The following is an 18,910-nucleotide window of genomic DNA, read 5'->3' as shown; positions in this document are numbered from 1 at the left end:
CCCCGCTTGCCCCCTACTCATATTTGCCCCCCCAAATAAATAAGTACAATCTTTTTTTAAAATGTTGGTAAATATTGTCAAATTGCCCTCGCAAGGAGAATTCTTATTTTTGTTTTCACTGGCAATACAGATACACACTCATTTGATTTTGACTACCTTGCCAACTTTGGGTTTCATCTTTTCTTAATCTTCTTTAATTTGATAGATAAAAATAGATTCTCATTATTACTTTTAGTTTGCAGTTATTTGATTTCAGCCATTTTCAGTAATTTATCACAAGCTTACTCTGTAACTGAATTTAACATTTTGAGGAATTTATACTTGGAACATGGACTCGTTTGTATTTTGGGGTTATATTCATTTTTCTGTTAATTTCAATTTCTCTTAATTTACAAAAAGTTATTATCACTGTTTATAAATGTTTGCTGAAAATAGTTTTCTCAGCCTTTCTCATTTGCATTTAATATTTCTTGAAATGCAGGGTTTTTTTTTTCTTCAATCAGATCTACTATTCTGTGTTTCCTAAACATTTTTTAACTTAAACTTAGAAGGTCTGTGTGTGGAGGAATTAAACAAGTATTCATATATATTTTTGTTGTATTTGCTTTCTGTATTTTTTCTATTTGCTTTTTTTTATTCATAGTTATTTTTTTTTATTCCAACTAACATTTATTTCAAGTATTCTGTGTGGTGGGGCTATAAACTGATTTTGTTCCCAAATAGCTAAGTCATTTTCCAGTTCATTTTACTGATTGAGTCCTCCTTTTGATCACAGATTATGATGTCACCTTTATTATACATTACATGAGTATTTGGCAATGATATACATATTAATTGATGGTCAAGGAATTCTTGCATTAGTTGAAGGAAGGTTTAACAACTGCACCTGTGATAATGCATACTAAAAAATTTTATTTTGATGAATTGTGTAAGACTGATGATTCACAACCTGTACCTCTGAAACAAATAATATACTATATTTTAATTTAAAAAAAAAGAAAAAATGTTTATTTTGGATTTCTGCTTCCAATCAAAGTGGAATAACAGGGCCACAGAACCAATTTTTAATGGAAAAAATAGATGAAACAACAGTTTTCAAACATGGGACATCAGGCAGGCAGGGTGGTAATTCCTGAGAGATGGTAAACAAATGAGTTGAGTCCTATGATTACCCCAGCTTGCTACTTGAAGAGAATATCCTAGAAGAAACATAGGGAGGCAGAACCCTAATGAAGCCTGATGATCTCCTTGAGTTGAGTTTGCAGGACAGGGTACAGAAAAAAAGAGTTTTCCAGAGATCTACACAGGGTTCTCTTGACTCTTCAGCTGAAGGCTGATCCACACAGGTGCAAAAGGGAACTACTGGAGGCTGCGGGAGAGAACAAGAATAGTTTGTGTTCCCACCAGTCAGAGAGGCATAACACATAATACATGGGACATCAGAGAAAGTAATTATATGGATGTTGACAAAGTCATGAGACACAATGAGAACTACATTAAAGGCTACTCAGGTCTAACAAACCTTAAAACAAAGCCTCAAAATAATCAACTGTTTCCACGTAACTTAATTACATCCTGAAACAAAGCTCACAAAATGTGTTTATGAACTTAATTACATCCTGAAACAAAGCTCACAAAACTTGTTTAGGAACACAGAAATATGCAACCACTAACAAGGTAAAATTCACAATGCCTAACAACCAATCAAAAATTATCGGGCACACAATGATGCAGGGGACTATGAGCCAAAATGAGGAGAAACAGAACTAATCAAAACATATCCACAGGGGCGCCTGGGTGGCTCAGTGGGTTAAGTCGCTGCCTTCGGCTCAGGTCATGATCTCAGGGTCCTGGGATCGAGTCCCGCATTGGGCTCTCTGCTCAGCAGGGAGCCTGCTTCCCTCTCTCTCTCTCTCTGCCTGCCTCTCTGCCTAGTTGTGATTTCTCTCTGTCAAATAAATAAATAAAATCTTTAAAAAAAAAAACATATCCACAAATGGCAAAGTAGACAGAATAAGTAGACAAGGACGCTAAAACTATTATAGTTATATTCCATATGTTGTAGAAGGTAGGAGATGACCAAGCATATTAAGTAAAGATATAGGGGTGCCTGGCTAACCCATTCCGTACAGCATGTGACTCTTGTTCTCGGGGTCATGAGTACAAGCCCTGCATTTGGCATGGAGCCTACTCAAAAAAAAAAAAAAAAGAAAAGAGATATATCATTAAGTAAAGATATGGAAGAAATAGAAAAGACTCAAATGGAATGTTAGGGATAAAAATGGAAATATGTCTGCACAGGATTAATAGCACATTGAACTTTGCAGAGGAAAAGATTGGTGAACTTGACGCACATCAATAGTAATTATGAACAAAGAAATAGTGAGAAAATAGACTGAAAAGATAAATAAAGAGAGGACTAGTTGATGTGGGGTAGTATCAAGTGACATAAGTCTAAGTGGGATCTCAAAGATAGAAGAGAGAGACGGGGACAGGAAAATATTAGAAATACAAAAAAAAGCCAATTATAAGGAAAACGACAAACCCACAAATTCAAGAAGTTCAATGAACTCCAAGCATAAGAAACGTTTAAAAAACTACAAAATTTAGAACATAATCAAATCGCTTAAAACCAGAATTCTCATTCTTCTCATTATCAGCTGCACTTTATTACTCAAGTAATAAATAAGAATTATATAAAAGTATGAAAATTTGAGGTGCCTGGGTGGCTCAGTCGTTAAGTGTCTGCCTTCCGCTCAGGTCATCGTCCCAGGGTCCTGGGATCGAGCCTCGCATCAGGCTCCCTGCTCTGTGGGAAGCCTGCTTCTCCCTCTCCCACTTCCCCTGCTTGTGTTCCCTCTCCCGTTGTCTCTCTCTCTCTGTCAAATAAATAAATAAAATCTTTTTTTAAAAAAAGTTCTGAAAACTCTAATAACAACAACAAAAAAAGAATTATCATTTTCATTAAGTATGACAAATGTAGAAGAATTCTTTTTGCATTCTCTTTATTGATCTCCTGCGATAATTTCACTCATTAATTATAATAATTTTCCAACTGATTTCCTTAGAATCTTCAGGAAAATCTTATCTAGTCTCCCAATAGTGGTAATTTCAAGTTTTTTCATTAAAATGCTACCTCTCTCTTTTTATTTTATAAGTATCCTTTTATGGCAGCTACCCTGACTAGAATTTAAACCAGATATACTCAACCCTCTTTTTCCAACCAAAAAAAAACCTTAGATGTTCTTTCTCTACTTTGAATATCATAAAAGGGAACCTCTTATCTTGTATAGTCTTCAAAATTTTTTGGCTATTTTTTTTTCCCGATTCCTTCTTTCGTCTTCTTTTTCACTTTTTCTCTGCCACGTCTTTACCATTGCATTAGTTTCCTATTGCTGCTTACAACAAACTTACTGGCTTCAAACAACACAAACCTCTTAGAGTTCTGGGAGTCAGAAGTTCAAAGCCCCCTAAATCAGGCATGGGTCGGGGGTATGGTCTACCCTGGGGCAGAATTTCTCTGCATCTGTGAACCTGTGAAACCAGACAACAAGCGAAGTGCTTACAAAAGACAATAATAGGATAAACACAGGCTAGACATTCCCATTCCAAAAGGGGGAAGTTGGTGAAAGGATAAAGGGATCATTTGTCCCAAGGAAGTTTAAAATCCATCAGGAAAAATGCCATTATATTTCAAGGCCTCAGAATGATTCTCTGTAGCTCCACGCTCTGTCCTCTCTGCCCATTGGGACAGCCCTGGGTGACAATCCTACCCATTGACCCTGAGTGGTGGCCCCCTGCTCTGAAAATGAGGAAGTCCTATTGATCCAGGCCACTGTGTCTGTGGCTTTGCCCTTATCCTTTCATTTTAGTCCATCACTTTATCTTCCATTGCAAGCTGGCAGAGTTTGTGCTGGTTTAAAATTGTCTAGACTTTCTTCTAGAAAGAGGGTCCTCCACAAATCTTTCTGGCACAGCTGCATCTCTCATCCTGGTTTGTAGTGAAAGGGTTGATTGGATTCGTGAGTTACACAGCAAATCTCTTTAGCAAGACCAGTTGCCCAGCCAGATGCTTGGCCTTGTTTTTGGAGAATGCTATCTGAATAGCCCCAGAAGCTTCCAAATCATCAAGAACGTACTGGTTCCTATTTGCTTAACAGTTCATTCCTCGGTTTATATCTGTTTCTTATAAGCAGCAAGCCAAACCAGGCTATACCTTCCACACTTTGGAAGTCTCCTCAGCTAAATATCTAAGTTCATTGCTTACAAATTCTTTTTCTTAAGATTTGGTTTATTTATTTTATATGAGAGAGAGTGTGTGTGTGCAAGTGGGGCAGGCAGAAGGAGAGAGAGCATCTCAAGGTGGCTCCATGCTGAGTGCGGAGCCTGATGTGGGGTTCGATCCCTCCACTGTGAGATCATAAGCTGTGTTGAAACCAGGAGTCAGACACTTAAGTGGCTGAGCCACGCAGGTGTCCTCAATGCTTACAAATTCTACCCTCCACCCAACAGAAGAACACATTTCAGGCAAATTTTTTTGCCACTTTATTAACTGTTCAATAGCTTTTAACACTTTCTTCCAGAGACTAATAACAAGCCCCTTACCCCACTAGAAGGACTTTTAACATTGCTATTTCCAGTAACATTCTGTGTATGATAATAGATGTATTCTCTAAGGTGATAGAGATAAGATGCTTTCTTTGCTGCTGCCCTCTCTTCTTTCAGAGTCCTCACCAGAACTGTCTGCAACTTCCATGTTTCCACAAACTGCCTCTTCAAGGCAATGGTAAAAAGTCTACAGACAACATCATAATCCATTAAAAATATTGCGTATTTTACCCTTAAGATTGGCATTGAAGGGCGCCTGGGTAGTTCAGTGCGTTAAAGCCTCTGCCTTCATCTCAGGTCATGATCCCAGGGTCCTGGGATCGAGCCCCAAGTCTGGCTCTCTGCTCAGCGGGGAGCCTGCTTCCTCCTCTCTCTCTCTCTGCCTGCCTCTCTGCCTACTCGTGATCTCTGTCTGTCAAATAAATAAATAAAATCTTAAAAAAAAAGATTGGCATTGAGATAAGAATGCTCTTGCCATTTTGATTCCCATTTAATTGGAAGCCCTGGCTAGTGCCCAAAGAAAGGAACAAGAAAACAATATATAAAAATATGAAAGAAAGAATTAAAGCTGTTTTTATTTGCAGATGACATGGTTGCTTGGTTGTGTATGTAACAAATTTTTAAAAAATTTATTTTTAATTTTGTTGGTATTTTTTATGTACAATAATTTGTATATAGCAAATCTTAAGGGTTCTACAAAAAGATGATTACAACTAATGTGACTTTAGCAAGCCAAGGATAGAAGGTTAATATAAAACCATCAGTTGTATTTTCATTTATTTATAGCAAATACTGAAACACAAAATTTAAGAAGAACTGTTGGAGCAATGTCAAAAGCATAATATGCATAGAAATAAATTCAACAAAAATATTGAAGCCATCTATGCTACAAACTATAAAACACTGCTGACTGAACAATCTAAAGAAATGGAAAACAATATGTTCACTGAAGAGAAAATTGGATATTTTTAAGAGGTCAATTTCTTCCAAATTGATTTATAGATTGAATGCAATCTCAATCATAACATGACAGTTTCTTGTTTTGAGTAAAAATGGACCGCTGACTCTAAAATTTACATAGAAGTGCAAAGGACATAGAAGAGCCAAAACAAAGTTTTTAAAAAAAAATTTTTTTTAAAGATTTTATTTATTAATTTTGACAGAGGAGATCACAAGTAGGCAGAGAGGCAGGCAGAGAGAGTGAGAGGGAAGCAGGCTCCCTTCAGTGCAGAGAGCCCGACGTGGGACTCGATCCCAGGACCTTGAGATCATGACCTGAGCCGAAGGCAGCGGCTTAAACCACTGAGCCACCCAGGCGCCCTTAAAAAATTTTTTTATGAAAATTCAATTTAGTTAACATATAGCATATTGTTAGTTTCAGGGGTAGAGTTTAGTGATTCATCAGATTCATACAACACCCAGTTCTCATTTCATCAAGTGCCCTTCTTTTTTAAAAAAATTTTTTAAGATTTTATTTATTTATTTGTCAGAGAGAGTGAGCACAGGCAGACAGAGTGGCAGGCAGAGGCAGTGGGAGAAGCAGGCTCCCCGTCGAGCAAGGAACCCGATGTGGGACTTGATTCCAGGATGCTGGGATCATGACCTGAGCCGAAGGCACCCGCTTAACCAACTGAGCCACGCAGGCGTCCCCATCAAGTGCCCTTCTTAATGCCCATCACCCAGTTACCCCATCTCCCCACCCACCTTCCCTCCAGTAATGCTGTTTGTTTCCTAGAGTTAAGAGTCTCTTATTTTGTCTCCCTATTTGTTTTCATCTTATTTTATTTTTCCTTCGTTCCTCTATGCTCATCTGTTTTGTTTCTTAAATTCAACATGTGAGTGAGATAATATGATATTTGCTTTTCTCTGGCTGACTTATTGTGCTTAGCATAATACCCTCTAGTTCCATCCATGTCATTGAAAGTGGCAAGATTTCATTCTTTTTTATGGCTGAGTAATATTCCATTGTGTATATAGACCACATCTTCATTACCCATTCATTTATTCACTAGCTAAAACGAGTTTTAAAAATAAAAGAAAAACGGAGCATTTAATACTGATTTATTTCAAGGCTTACTATAAAGCTCATACAATATGGTTTAGCATAAGGATAGATACATACATCAATGAAATATATTAGAGTTCAACAATAGGCTATACATACATAATCAAATGATTTTTCAATAAAAGCACTAAGTTTATTTAATGGAGAAATAAAGTATTTTTAATAATTTTTTCTTAAACAATTGCATATCTGTATGGAGTCAAATGAACCTCATCTTCTACCTCATCCCATGCCTAAAAATTAATTTGAGATAGTAATAAACTGAAACATAAAATCTCAGGCCACGCAATCTCTAACACATAAGAGCATATCTTCTCAACCTTAGGCTAAGCAATATTTCTTAATGAGGACACAAAAAGCACTAGCCATTAGAGATAAAATTAATAAATTGGATTTTATCAAAATTTTACAACTTTGGCTGATCAAAACACACCATTAAAGGAGTGAGGAGGTAATTCATTGGGAGAATATATACATAATACATATACACGATAAAGACCTATATTCAGAATATGTTTTTAAAACTCCCAGTAAATGTAATATATTTTATTTAATTCTATGTATCCAAAATATTATCATTTCAACCTATAATCAATATAAAAGTCATTAATGAGAAATTTCACACCTTTTTTGTACAAAGTCTTCAAAATTTAGTGTGTATTTTCCCTTTATGGCGTGTCTCTATTGGGGCTATCCACATTTCAAGTGCCTAATAGACACACGTGCCTGGTGACAATCATATTCGACAGTGCAGATCTAAGGGATAAAGACATTCTTACTCAAGACTTGAAACTCAGAAACCACTGAGCACATGATAGATAGCTTGACTACATCTTGGGATAAATGTTACCATAAATAGTTAATAATGAAATTGGAACAAATATGTGTGATACAGAGGGCAGACAGAGGGTCAATATCTGTTACAAAGGGCTCTTATGATTGTACAAGAGGAGTAGTCAAGGGATATGAATAGACAATTGATAGAAGAGCAAATACGAAGACCCAACAAATACATGAAAAGATGCAAATTGAATTAACAATGAGATTTCACTTTATTCTATCAAATTATCAAAAGTGAAAAGGATTCATAACAGCTACTGCTGGCAAGAATTCAAGGGGAAAGATCCTGTCATACACTGCTCTTCAAAATATAAAAGATTAAAATCATTTTAGAAAGCAATCTGGCAATGTCTCTCAAATTAAAAAATACATATGCCATTTGACTGAATGCCTCAGTCTTGAAAATATCTTCCTCAAAAATAAATTACCAGGAGCACCTGGGTGGCTCAGTGGGTTAAAGCCTCTGCCTTCGGCTCAGGTCGTGATCCCAGGTTCCTGGGATCGAGCCCCGCATTGGGCTCTCTGCTCAGCGGGAGCCTGCTTCCCTTCCTCTCTCTCTCTGCCTGCCTCTCTGCCTACTTGTGATCTGTCAAATAAATAAATAAATCTTTAAAAAAATAAAATAAATTACTAGTATATAATGATATTTGTACAAGGAAGCTTATTGCTCTATGGTTCATGGATAGAAAACACTGGAAACAAATTAAATCAAAAGGGGAATAGTTAAGTACATTATGCCTGTCAACTACAGACTATTACCTCACCATTAAAAAGAAGGTACCAGTTGATTTGAAGGGACTTATAGGAATGTAGGAGAAAAAGAAGATGCAAAAATAGGAGTGTAATATGATCCACTTTCAGTAAATAAAAGATGACAAACACACAATTGTTTGTATGTGTATATATGATTAAGTTAGCTTGGTAAGAAATATGGATAGATACATACCAAGTGGTCAACCTGATGCGTGTGTGTGTTTGTGTGTGTTTGTGTACATAGGAAGGATGATTGTGGGTGAGGGTGGATAAAGATTGATAGAGGTGCCAAGCAAAAAATGAGAAAGGGAACAAAAAGTTGGCATTAATAAAATACATGCATATGAAAACATATATGAATTTACATAAAATTTTAAAATATATTTTTAAAAGAATGTTATAAAGTTTTGCATGTTTCATATCCCTACATAAAACATCTTTGGAATTTGAAGTTGACTCCTACAGATAGATGTCTTTTGTTCTGAGAGACTTGAGCTAAATAAGGTCCTTCCTTCTAGGAAGGACTGCAGGACCATGTCGTTCATAACTTATGATCTTATTGCCAAGAAAATATCAGAAACTCAATCTATGAAATCCATCCTTTGTTTTATATCCACATCCACCACCCGCCCACCATTGCCTTATTTCAGGCATAAACATCTGGCCAACTTATTTTTTAAAATGTCTGTTGTTGTTATGAAATGAATTAAATATTTTATGATTGTTACTGAAGCAACTAGAAGATAATATAATGAAATTTGTCCCAGATAAAATTTTTCACGGTGCCTGGATGGTACAGTTGGCTAAGTGCAGGACTCTTGGTTTTGGCTGGGGTCGTGATCTCGGGTCTCGGATGGATCCCTGCATCAGGCTCCACACTCGGCTGGGAGTCTGCTTGAGAGTCTCTCTCCCTCTCTCTCTCAAATCATTAAATAAATCTTTCTTTAAGGTTTTATTTATTTATTTGAGAGACAGTGAGAGAGAGCATGAGAGGGGAGAAGGTCATAGGGAGAAGCAGACTCCCTGTGGAGCTGGGAGCCCGATGTGGGACTCCATCCCCAGACTCCGGGATCATGACCTGAGCCAACGGCAGTTGCTTAACCAACTCAGCCACCCAGGCACCCAATAAATCTTAAAAAAAAAATTATTTTCATTGCTTTGGATGGCTTGGTTCTGAGCAATTACATTGAAAAATCAAATAAGCAAGGTCTATTCTCCTCCTAGAATTTAAATAATGCCTGCTTTTTCTCAGAACAGTCAGATCAAGTCCTGTCATATGCTATTTACTGTACAAAGAGCCTAAATAGGGAGCACCTTGGGCCCCTATGTAATTCAGAATGACTTAAAGTGCACACGCTAAATGAAAGGTGATGTCTTGAATCTACAGACTGGCTCAGTAGCATAGGAAAAATACAAGAAAGATTTAAGTTTGAAGCACATGAGACAAGGTCTAGCAGCTGCTCCTTACTCCCCACAATCAGGTGAACAAACAAAACCAAAAGGCTTCTTTCTTCTAAGTGAGATTCTCTTAAGTGTTCAAAGAAATGGAGGGACTATTTCCCATTGCTTTTATATGGAAATGAGAGGAGAATATGATCAAGAAAGATAAAAATATAATTCAGGCACAACTGTTTTTAATCTAACAATCCTTGAAAACCTGTTGTTATTTTTTTAGATTTATTTATTTACTTGGGAGGGGCAGAGGGAGAGAGAGATCATCTCAAGCCAACTCCCGCTGAATGGGCAGTGGGATGCAGGACTCCATCTCATGACCCATGAGATCATGACCTGAGCCAAAACAAAGAGTCAAAGGCTCAACAAACTGAGCCACCCAGGTGCCCCAACCTGTTGCTATTTCAAACTAGCATAGAATTTTTGAATCTCAGCAACCAGTAATTTTCTAGAAAGTTAACCTCAAGCTTAATCACTTATGTCTTGGGGCGCCTGGTTGGCTCAGTCAGTTAAGTGTCTGCCTTTGGCTGAGGTCATGATCCTGGGGTCCTGGAATCGAATCCCACATTGAGCTCCATGCTCAGTGGGGAGTCTGCTTCTCCCTCTCTCTCTCCGTCTGCCCCTCCCCACTGCTCATTCTCTCTTTCTCTCTCAGATAAATAAATAAAATCTTTTTTAAAAAATCATTAATGGGGTACCTAGATGGCTCAGTCAGTTAAGCATCTGCCTTCAGCTCAGGTCATGATCTCAGAGTCCTGGGATCCCGCCCAGCATCGGGCTCCTGGCTAAGCAGGAATCCTGCTTCTCCCTCTCCCATTCCCCCTGCTTTTGTTCCCTCTCTCGCTGTCTCTCTTTCTCTCTGTGTGTCAAATAAAGAAATAAAATCTTAAAAAAATAAAATAAAATATCATTATGTCTCTTTTTCCTGAATTTGGACCATACTACAGAGGTTAGCTTGCCTGCAGAATCTAACTACGTGGGACCTTACAACACAAAATATTAGTTTTGTGAATTTGTTTGTCTCTAAGGTAAAACTTCAATATTTCTGGATTGTATGCACAAATGAACTACGGAACTACATTTACTTGCTTCCCCGTGGGACACTTATATTTGTCTGTATGCCCACCCAGTGCAGTTAGGGTCAGAAAGAAGATGCATGCAATTGATCCCAAATGGTACTTTTCACCAGAAACATACAGTTAAAAGCTAACTCTTGAGTGATTTGCACCAGTATTCAAAATATCCCCAAATTCTGGGCATTTCAAGTAACTTATATTCCTTTTGTTTGTAATTCTGTAGATTGTTTTTGTTTTTGTTTTTTTCTAGACCATCGTAAATAGTATGTATTAGGTATATTTTAGTTGGGGGCTGTCTGGCTGGATCAGTTGGTAGAGCATGCAACCCTTGATCTCAGGGTCATGAGTTCAAGCCTCATGTTGGACTTGGAGACTACGTAAATGAAAAAAAAATCCATATATTTTAGTTGGATGACATATTGTTATTTAAAACTCCCCTTTGGGGCACCTGGATCTCTCAGATGGTTAAGTGTCTGCATTCGGCTCAGGTCATCATCCCAGGGTCCTGGGATCAAGCCCTGCATCGGGCTCCCTGCTCAGCTGGGAGCCTGCTTTGCCCTCTCCCTCTGCCTACTTCTCTGCCTGCTTGTGCTCTCTCTCTCTCTCTGTCAAAAAAATGAATAAAAGCTTTAAAAATAATAAAATAAAAATAAAACTCCCCTTTGAGGCAGCTAACAGTTTGATTGTGTTTGCTTTGTTCAGACCCTTCCATTCCTCTCTTGGATGAAGGAAATCCAGTTTCTCTTGAGGTTTTATTTAAATTCCAGTTAGTTAACATGCAGTGTAATATTAGTTTCAGAGGTACAATATAGTAATTCAAGACTTCCATACATCATCCTGTGCTCATCACAAGCGTGCCCCTTCATCCCCATCATTTCTTTCATCCATCTTCCCTCTACCTCCACTGTGGTTACGATCAGTTTGTTCTCTATAGTTAAGAGTCTGTTTCATGGTTTTCCTCTCTCTCTTTTTCCCCTCTTTTTTTTTTAAAGATTTTATTTATTTATTTATTTGTCAGAGAGACTGAGCACAGGCAGACAGAGTGGCAGGCAGAGGCAGAGGCAGAAGCCTGCTCCCCGCTGAGCAAGGAGCCTGATGAGGGACTCGATCCGAGGACACTGGGATCATGACCTGAGCCAAAGGCAGCTGCTCAACCAACTGAGCCTCCCAGGCGTCCCAATTTTTTCCCTCTTTGTTCATTTGCTTTGTTTCTTAAATTCCATATATGAGTGAGATCATATGGTATTTGTTTTTCTCTGACTGCCTTATTTCACTTAGCATAATACTTTCTAGCTCCATCCATGTCATTGCAAATGAAAAGATTTCATTATTTTTTATGGCTGAGTGATATTCCATTATCTATCTATCTATCTATCATCTATCTACCAAGTCTTCTTTATCCATTCATCTATCTATGCACACTTGTGCTGCTGCCATAATTCGGCCTCTGTAAATGATGCTACACTAAACATGGGGGAGCATATATCCCTTTGAATTAGTATTTTTGTGTTTTGGGAGTAAATACCCAGTAGTGCAATTACTAGATCATAGGATACTTCTATTTTCAAATTTTTGAGGAACCTCCATACTGTTTTCCACAGTGGCTGCACCAATTTGCATGCCCACCAAGAGTGCAAGAGGGCTCCCCTTTCTCTGCATCTTCATCAACACCTGTGGTTTTCTGTTATTGGTTTTAGCCATTCTGACAGTTGTGAGGTGGTATCCCATTACAGTTTTAAGGATTTGCATTTCCCTGATGATGCGTGATGTTGAGCATCTTTTCATGTATCTATCTGTTGGCCATCTGGATATCTTCTTTTGAAAAAATGTCTGCTCATGTCTTCTGTGCATTTTTTAACTGGACTTTTCATTTTTTGGATGCTGAGTTTGGTAAGTTCTTTGTAGATTTTGGATACTAACCCTTTATCAGCTATGTCCTTTGCAAATACCTTCTCCCATTGCGTAGGTTGCCTTTTAGTTTTGTTGATTGTTTCCTTCACTGTGCAAAAGCTTTTTACTTTGATGTGGTCCCAATAGTTTATTTTGTATTTATTTCCTTTGCTTCGGGAGACAGATCTAGAAAGAAGTTGCTACAGGTGGTATTAAAGAAATTACTCCCTATGACTCTGCAATTGCACTGCTGGGTATTTGCCCCAAAGATACAGATGTAGTGAAAAGAAGAGTCATCTGTACCCCAATGTTTATAGCAGCAATGGCCACGGTCGCCAAACTGTGGAAAGAACCAAAATGCCCTTCAACGGATGAATGGATAAGGAAGATGTGGTCCATATACACGATGGAGTATTATGCCTCCATCAGAAAGGATGAATACCCAACTTTTGTAGCAACATGGACGGGACTGGAAGAGATTATGCTGAGCGAAATAAGTCAAGCAGAGAGAGTCAAGTATCATATGGTTTCACTTATTTGTGGAGCATAACAAAGAACATGGAGGACATGGGGAGATGGAGAGGAGAAGGGAGTTGAGGGAAATTGTAAGGGGAGATGAACCATGAGAGACTATGGACTCTGAAAAACAACCTGAGGGTTTTGAAGGGGCGGGAGGTGGGAGGTTGGGGAACCAGGTGGTGGGTAATAGAGAGGGCACGTATTGCATGGAGCACTGGGTGTGGTGCAAAAACAATGAATACTGTTACGCTGAAAAAAAAATAAAAAAATAAAGTATATACAAGGAAATAAATACTGGCATGCTTAGACCATGTCACTGAGGGTTAAAAAAAAAAAAAGAAATTACTGCCTGTGTTCACTTCTAGGATTTGTATGGTTTCAGGCCTTACATTTAGGTCTTTAATCCATTTTGAATTTATTTTTGTGTAAGATGTAAGAAATTTATCCTGTTTCATTCTTCTGCGTGCTGCTGTCCACTTTTCCCAACACTATTTGTTGAAGAGACTGTCTTTATCCCAATGGATATTCTTTCCTATTTTGCCAAAGATTAATTGACCATACAATTGTGGGTTCATTTCTGGGTTTTCCATTATGTTCTATTGCTCTATGTGTCTGTTTTTGTGCCAGTACCATACTATTTTGATTACTTCAGGTTTGTAATATAGCTTGAAGTCTGGAATCATGATGCCTCCAGCTTTGCTCTTCTTTTTTCAACGTTGTTTTGGCTATTCGGAGTCTTCTGTGATTCCATACAAATTTTAGGATTTTTTTCTTCTAATTCTGAAAAATGCTGTTGGTATTTTAATAGGGATTGCATTAAATGTGTAGATATCTTTGGCTAATCTATTATATTATAATTAGATTATATAGTAGTATATGAAATATAATATATAGTAATACATATTATTAATAATATATATAGTAATACATATTATTAATAATATATATTAATTAATAATATTATATGATATATTAACAATATTTGTTCTACAAATCCATGAGCATAGAATGTCCGTCCATTTCTTTGTGACATCTTGAATTTCTTTCATCAGTGATTCATACTTTCCCAAGTACAGGTCTTTCAACTCTTTGGTTAGTTTATTCTTAGGTATCTTATTGTATTTGGTACAATTGTAAATAGGATTAATTCCTTAATTTCTCCTTCTGCTCCTTCACTATTGTTGTATAGAAATGCAACAGATTTCTGTGATTGATTTTGCATCCTGCAACTTTACTGAATTCGTGTTATCCTTTCTAGCAGGTTTTGGTGGAGTCTTTTGGGATTTCTACGGGTATCCTGTCATCTGCAAATAGTGAAAGTTTTACTTCTTTCTCATTGATTTGGATGCCTTTTACTTCATTCTGTTGTCTCACTGCTGTGACTAGGACTTCCAGTATTATGTTAAATAATAGTGGTGAGAGTGGATATCCCTGTCTTGTTCCTGACTGCAGGGGAAAAGCTTTCAGTTTTTCCACATTGAGGATGGTATTAGCTGCGGGTTTTTCACAGATGGCCTCTATTATGTTGAGGTATGTTCCCTCTACATCTACTTTGTTGGAGGTTTTTATCATGAATGGATGTTGTACTTTGTCAAATGTTTTTTTTCTGCATCTATTGAAAGGATTACATGGTTCTTAACCTTTTCTTTTTTAATGTGATGTATCACATTGCTTGATTTGTAAGTATTGAATCACAGAATTGCATTGCAATCCAGAAATAAAACCCACTTGATCGTGGTGAATGTTTTTTTTTTGAAACATATTGTTGGATTTGATTTGCTAGTATTTTATTGAAACTTTGTGCATCTGTGTTCATCAGGGATATTGGCCTGTAGTTCTCTTTTTTAGTGGTGTCTTTTCTGGTTTTAGTATCAGGGTAATGCTGGCCCCATAGAATGAGTTTGAAACTTTTCCTTACTTTTCTATTTTTTAGAATAGTTTAAGAAGAATAGGTATTAACTCTTCTTTAAATGTTTGATAGAATTCACCTGTGAAGCCTCTGGATCTGGACTTTTGTTTGTTGAGGGTCTTTTGATTATTGATTTAATTTTCTTGCTAGTTATCAGTCTGTTCAGGTTTGCTATTTCTTCCTGTTTGCGTTTTGGTAATTTATATATTTCCAGGAATTTAACCATTTCTTCTAGGTTGCCCAACTTGTTACCATATTGGTTTTTTTTTTTTTAATATTCTCTTAAAGTTGTTTGTATTACTGTGGTGTTGATTGTGATCTCTACTCTCTCATTTGTGATTTTACTTGTTTGGGTCCTTCCTCTTTTCTTTTTGATAAGTCTTGCTAGAGGTTTATCAATTTTATTAGTTTTTTTTCAAAGAACCAGCTCCTGGTTTCATTGATCTATTCTATTGTTTTGTTACGTTTCTATATCATTTATTTCTGCTCCAATCTTTATTATTTCCGTCCTTCTGCTGGCTTTAGGCTTCATTTATGGTTCTTTTTCTAGCTCCTTGAGATGTAAGGTTAGGTTATTTATTGTAGATTTTTCTTGCTTCTTGAGGTGGGTCCGTATTGTTATACTTCCACCTTAGAACACATTTTGCTGCGTCCCAAAGGTCTTAGACAGTTACATTTTCATTTTCATTTGTTTCCATGCATTTTTAAATTTCTCCTTTGATTTCCTAGTTGACCCATTCATGGTTTAGAAGCATGTTATTTAACCTCCATTTGTTTGTGGTCTTTCTAGACTTTTTCTTGCGGTTGACTTCTAGTTTCGTAACATTGGGTTAGAGAAGGTGCATGGAATGACTTCAATCTTTTTGTATCTGTTGAGGCCTGATTTGTGAGTTAATATGTGATGTATTCTGGAGAATGTCCCATGTGCACCTGAAAAAAATGTGTATTCTGCTATCTTAGGATGGAATGTTCTGAATATATCTGTTAAAATTATCTGGTCCAGTGTGTCATTCAAAGCCATTGTTTCCTTTTTTTTATAAGATTTTATTTATTTATTTGACAGACAGAGATCTCAAGTAGGCAGAGAGAGAGGAAGGGAAGCAGGCTCCCCGCTGAGCAGAAAGCCCGACGTGGGGCTTGATCCCAGGACCCTGGGACCTGACCTGAAGGCAGAGGCCTCAACCCACCGAGCCACCCAAAGCCATTATTTCCTTATTGATTTTCTGTTTAGATGATGTGTGCATTGATGTAAGTGTGGTGTTAATGTCCCCTACTACTAGAGTCGAGACCAGAGGCCGACCTCGGGATCTGACAAGATGGCTGGGCTGCCCCGCAGGATTATCAAGGAAACCCAGCGTTTGCTGGCAGAACCAGTTCCTGGCATTAAAGCAGAACCAGATGAGAGCAACGCCAGTTATTTTCATGTGGTCATTGCTGGCCCCAAGGATTCCCCCTTTGAGGGAGGGACTTTTAAGCTTGAACTATTCCTACCAGATGGCAGCTCCTAAAGCAGCCCCAAAATTTATCATCCTAATGTAGATAAGTTGGGAAGAATATGTTTAGATATTTTGAAAGATAAGTGGTCCCCAGCACTGCAGATCCACACAGTTCTGCTATCAATCCAGGCTTTGTTAAGTGCTCCCAATCCGGATGATCCGTTAGCAAACGATGTAGCAGAGCAGTGGAAGACCAACGAGGCCCAAGCCATAGAAACAGCTAGAGCATGGACTAGGCTATATGCCATGAATAATATTTAAAATTGATCTGATCATCAAGTGTGCATCACTTATCCTGTTCTGCCAAGACTTCTTCCTTTTTTGTTTGCATTTAATGGACACAGTCTTAGAAACATTACAGCATAAAAGCCCAGACATCTTCAGTCCTTTGGTGATTAAATGCAAATTAGCAAATCTATGTCTTGTCCTGATTCACTGTTGTAAGGCATAAGCAGAGGCTAGAAGTACCATCTGGATTGTTGTGAAATGTTTAAAAGCAGCGGCCCTTCTCTGCTTTTATTCATTTCCCCCATCATGGTTAAGCACTGTGAATGAAGGTAGTTGTCAGGGTTAGCTGCAGGGGTGTGGTTGTTTTTCTTTATTACTTTTTTGAGGGGGAGAGGTAGTTTTATTTTAATTTTATGGGCTCCTTTCCCCCTTTTTATGGTGATCTAATTGCTTTGGTTAAAAGCAGCTAACCAGTTCTTTAGAATATGCTCTCTAGCCAAGTCTAACTTTATTTAGACGCTGTAGATGGACAAGCTTGATTGTTTGAACGAAAATGGGAACATTAAACAAACATCACAGTCCTCTCACTAATAACATTGTGACTTTGCTGTCAAGTGTAGAATCCTTCCTTCAAGAAAAAGCTTGTGACCATTTTGTATGGCTTGTCTGGAAACTTCTGTAAATCTTATGTTTTTGTAAAATATATTTTGTTATTCTACTTTGCCTTTGTACAGTTTATTTTACTGTGTTTATTTCATTTTCCCAATGTGACAATCGTATTTAAGAATTAAAACTGATGGAACATTCTCTTTTGGTCTTCACCATCTGACAAGTTGATCTGGCAAGAGGTGGATTTTGCCAGTTTCTTTTCACTGATGCAAACTTGTGTTAAGATACCACTGAATGGAGTATTTATAAGCTGGCCCTGAGCATGCATAAAGCATTGGTATTTGGTTTTTTTTTTTACCTCCTAGAAATTTGAATAAATGTGCTTGTGTTGTCTGATTAGGTAGATGATCATTGGTGTCTTGCCATGTACAGGAGAGTCACAGCAAAGCAGCAGGGTGACTGACTTTGTGTAGGACTCACATGTTGTGCCACATTTGTTTGTATTGGTATTTGGGATATGACCCTTTTATTAGTTCTTGTCTGGAAACCACGTGTAACCACTGGTGTGTGCTATTAGGAAACACCAATCTGATCATCGTTTGGGGTTGCTGAAGCATTTATGAGTCTTCCTTATGGACCTGATGAGCAGATCTCAAGCAACCAGCTTGCCTAAGTGTCATCTGAAAGGTTTCTTCCTTTGAGTATCAGATCCTCAGTTAATGATTCTTTCATCCTTCAGTATTTGCTATGGGAGCTCCTATTGTTTGATATTCAGTAATTTTTTTCTGCATTCACAGAGTTCCTCCCCTCAAAAAACTGTTCTTTCGCACCCTTCTCCATATCAAATTCCCTATCCTTGTTCTTTGTAAGTCATCAGTGTAGCCAGTCCCAAGTATGTAAATGTTAGCCCCCTCCCCACACCCCCCTCACCCCCTGGGTTGGAACCTCTGTCTCTTGCACTTTAAAGTAATGGATATTGTAGCCCATCTGAATTTCCCCCACTCTTGATTCTCATAACTTCTGGAGTTTCTTCAAAATGTGGTGTATTTTATTGTGCTCCTATGTAAGATGAAGAATTATCTATTAAAATTACATTTTCAACATAAAAAAATAAAAGATAAAATCCCCTACTACTGTAGTATTATTATCCATTAGTCCCTTTGTGTTTGTTATTATTTTATATATTTGGGTGCTCCCATGTTGGGTGCATAACTATTTATAATTGTTGTATCTTCTTGTTGGGTTGTCCCCTTTATTATTATACAGTGCCCTTCTTTGTCTCTTGTTAAAGTCCAGTTTGTCTAAATTTTACTACTCCAGCTTTCTTTTGACATCCATTTGCATGATAGATGTTTCTCCATCCCCTCACTTGCAATCCGCAGCTGTCTTTAGGTCTAAAATGAGTCTTTTGTAGGCAGGATGTAGATGGGTCTTGTTTTGTTTTGTTTTTTTTAATCCACTCTGA

At 37.6% G+C, this 18,910-nt stretch overlaps 1 pseudogene; it reads left to right on the top strand.

The window, feature by feature from the left end:
• Nucleotides 1-16,428: 16,428 nt before the first annotated feature.
• Nucleotides 16,429-16,961, top strand: LOC123935304 (annotated as a pseudogene).
• The last annotated feature ends 1,949 nt before the right edge of the window (nt 16,962-18,910 follow it).

This window comes from Meles meles, chromosome X (genome assembly GCF_922984935.1).
Source record: "Meles meles chromosome X, mMelMel3.1 paternal haplotype, whole genome shotgun sequence".
Taxonomy (NCBI): domain Eukaryota; kingdom Metazoa; phylum Chordata; class Mammalia; order Carnivora; family Mustelidae; genus Meles; species Meles meles.
This window is presented reverse-complemented; position numbering and strand designations above follow the sequence as displayed.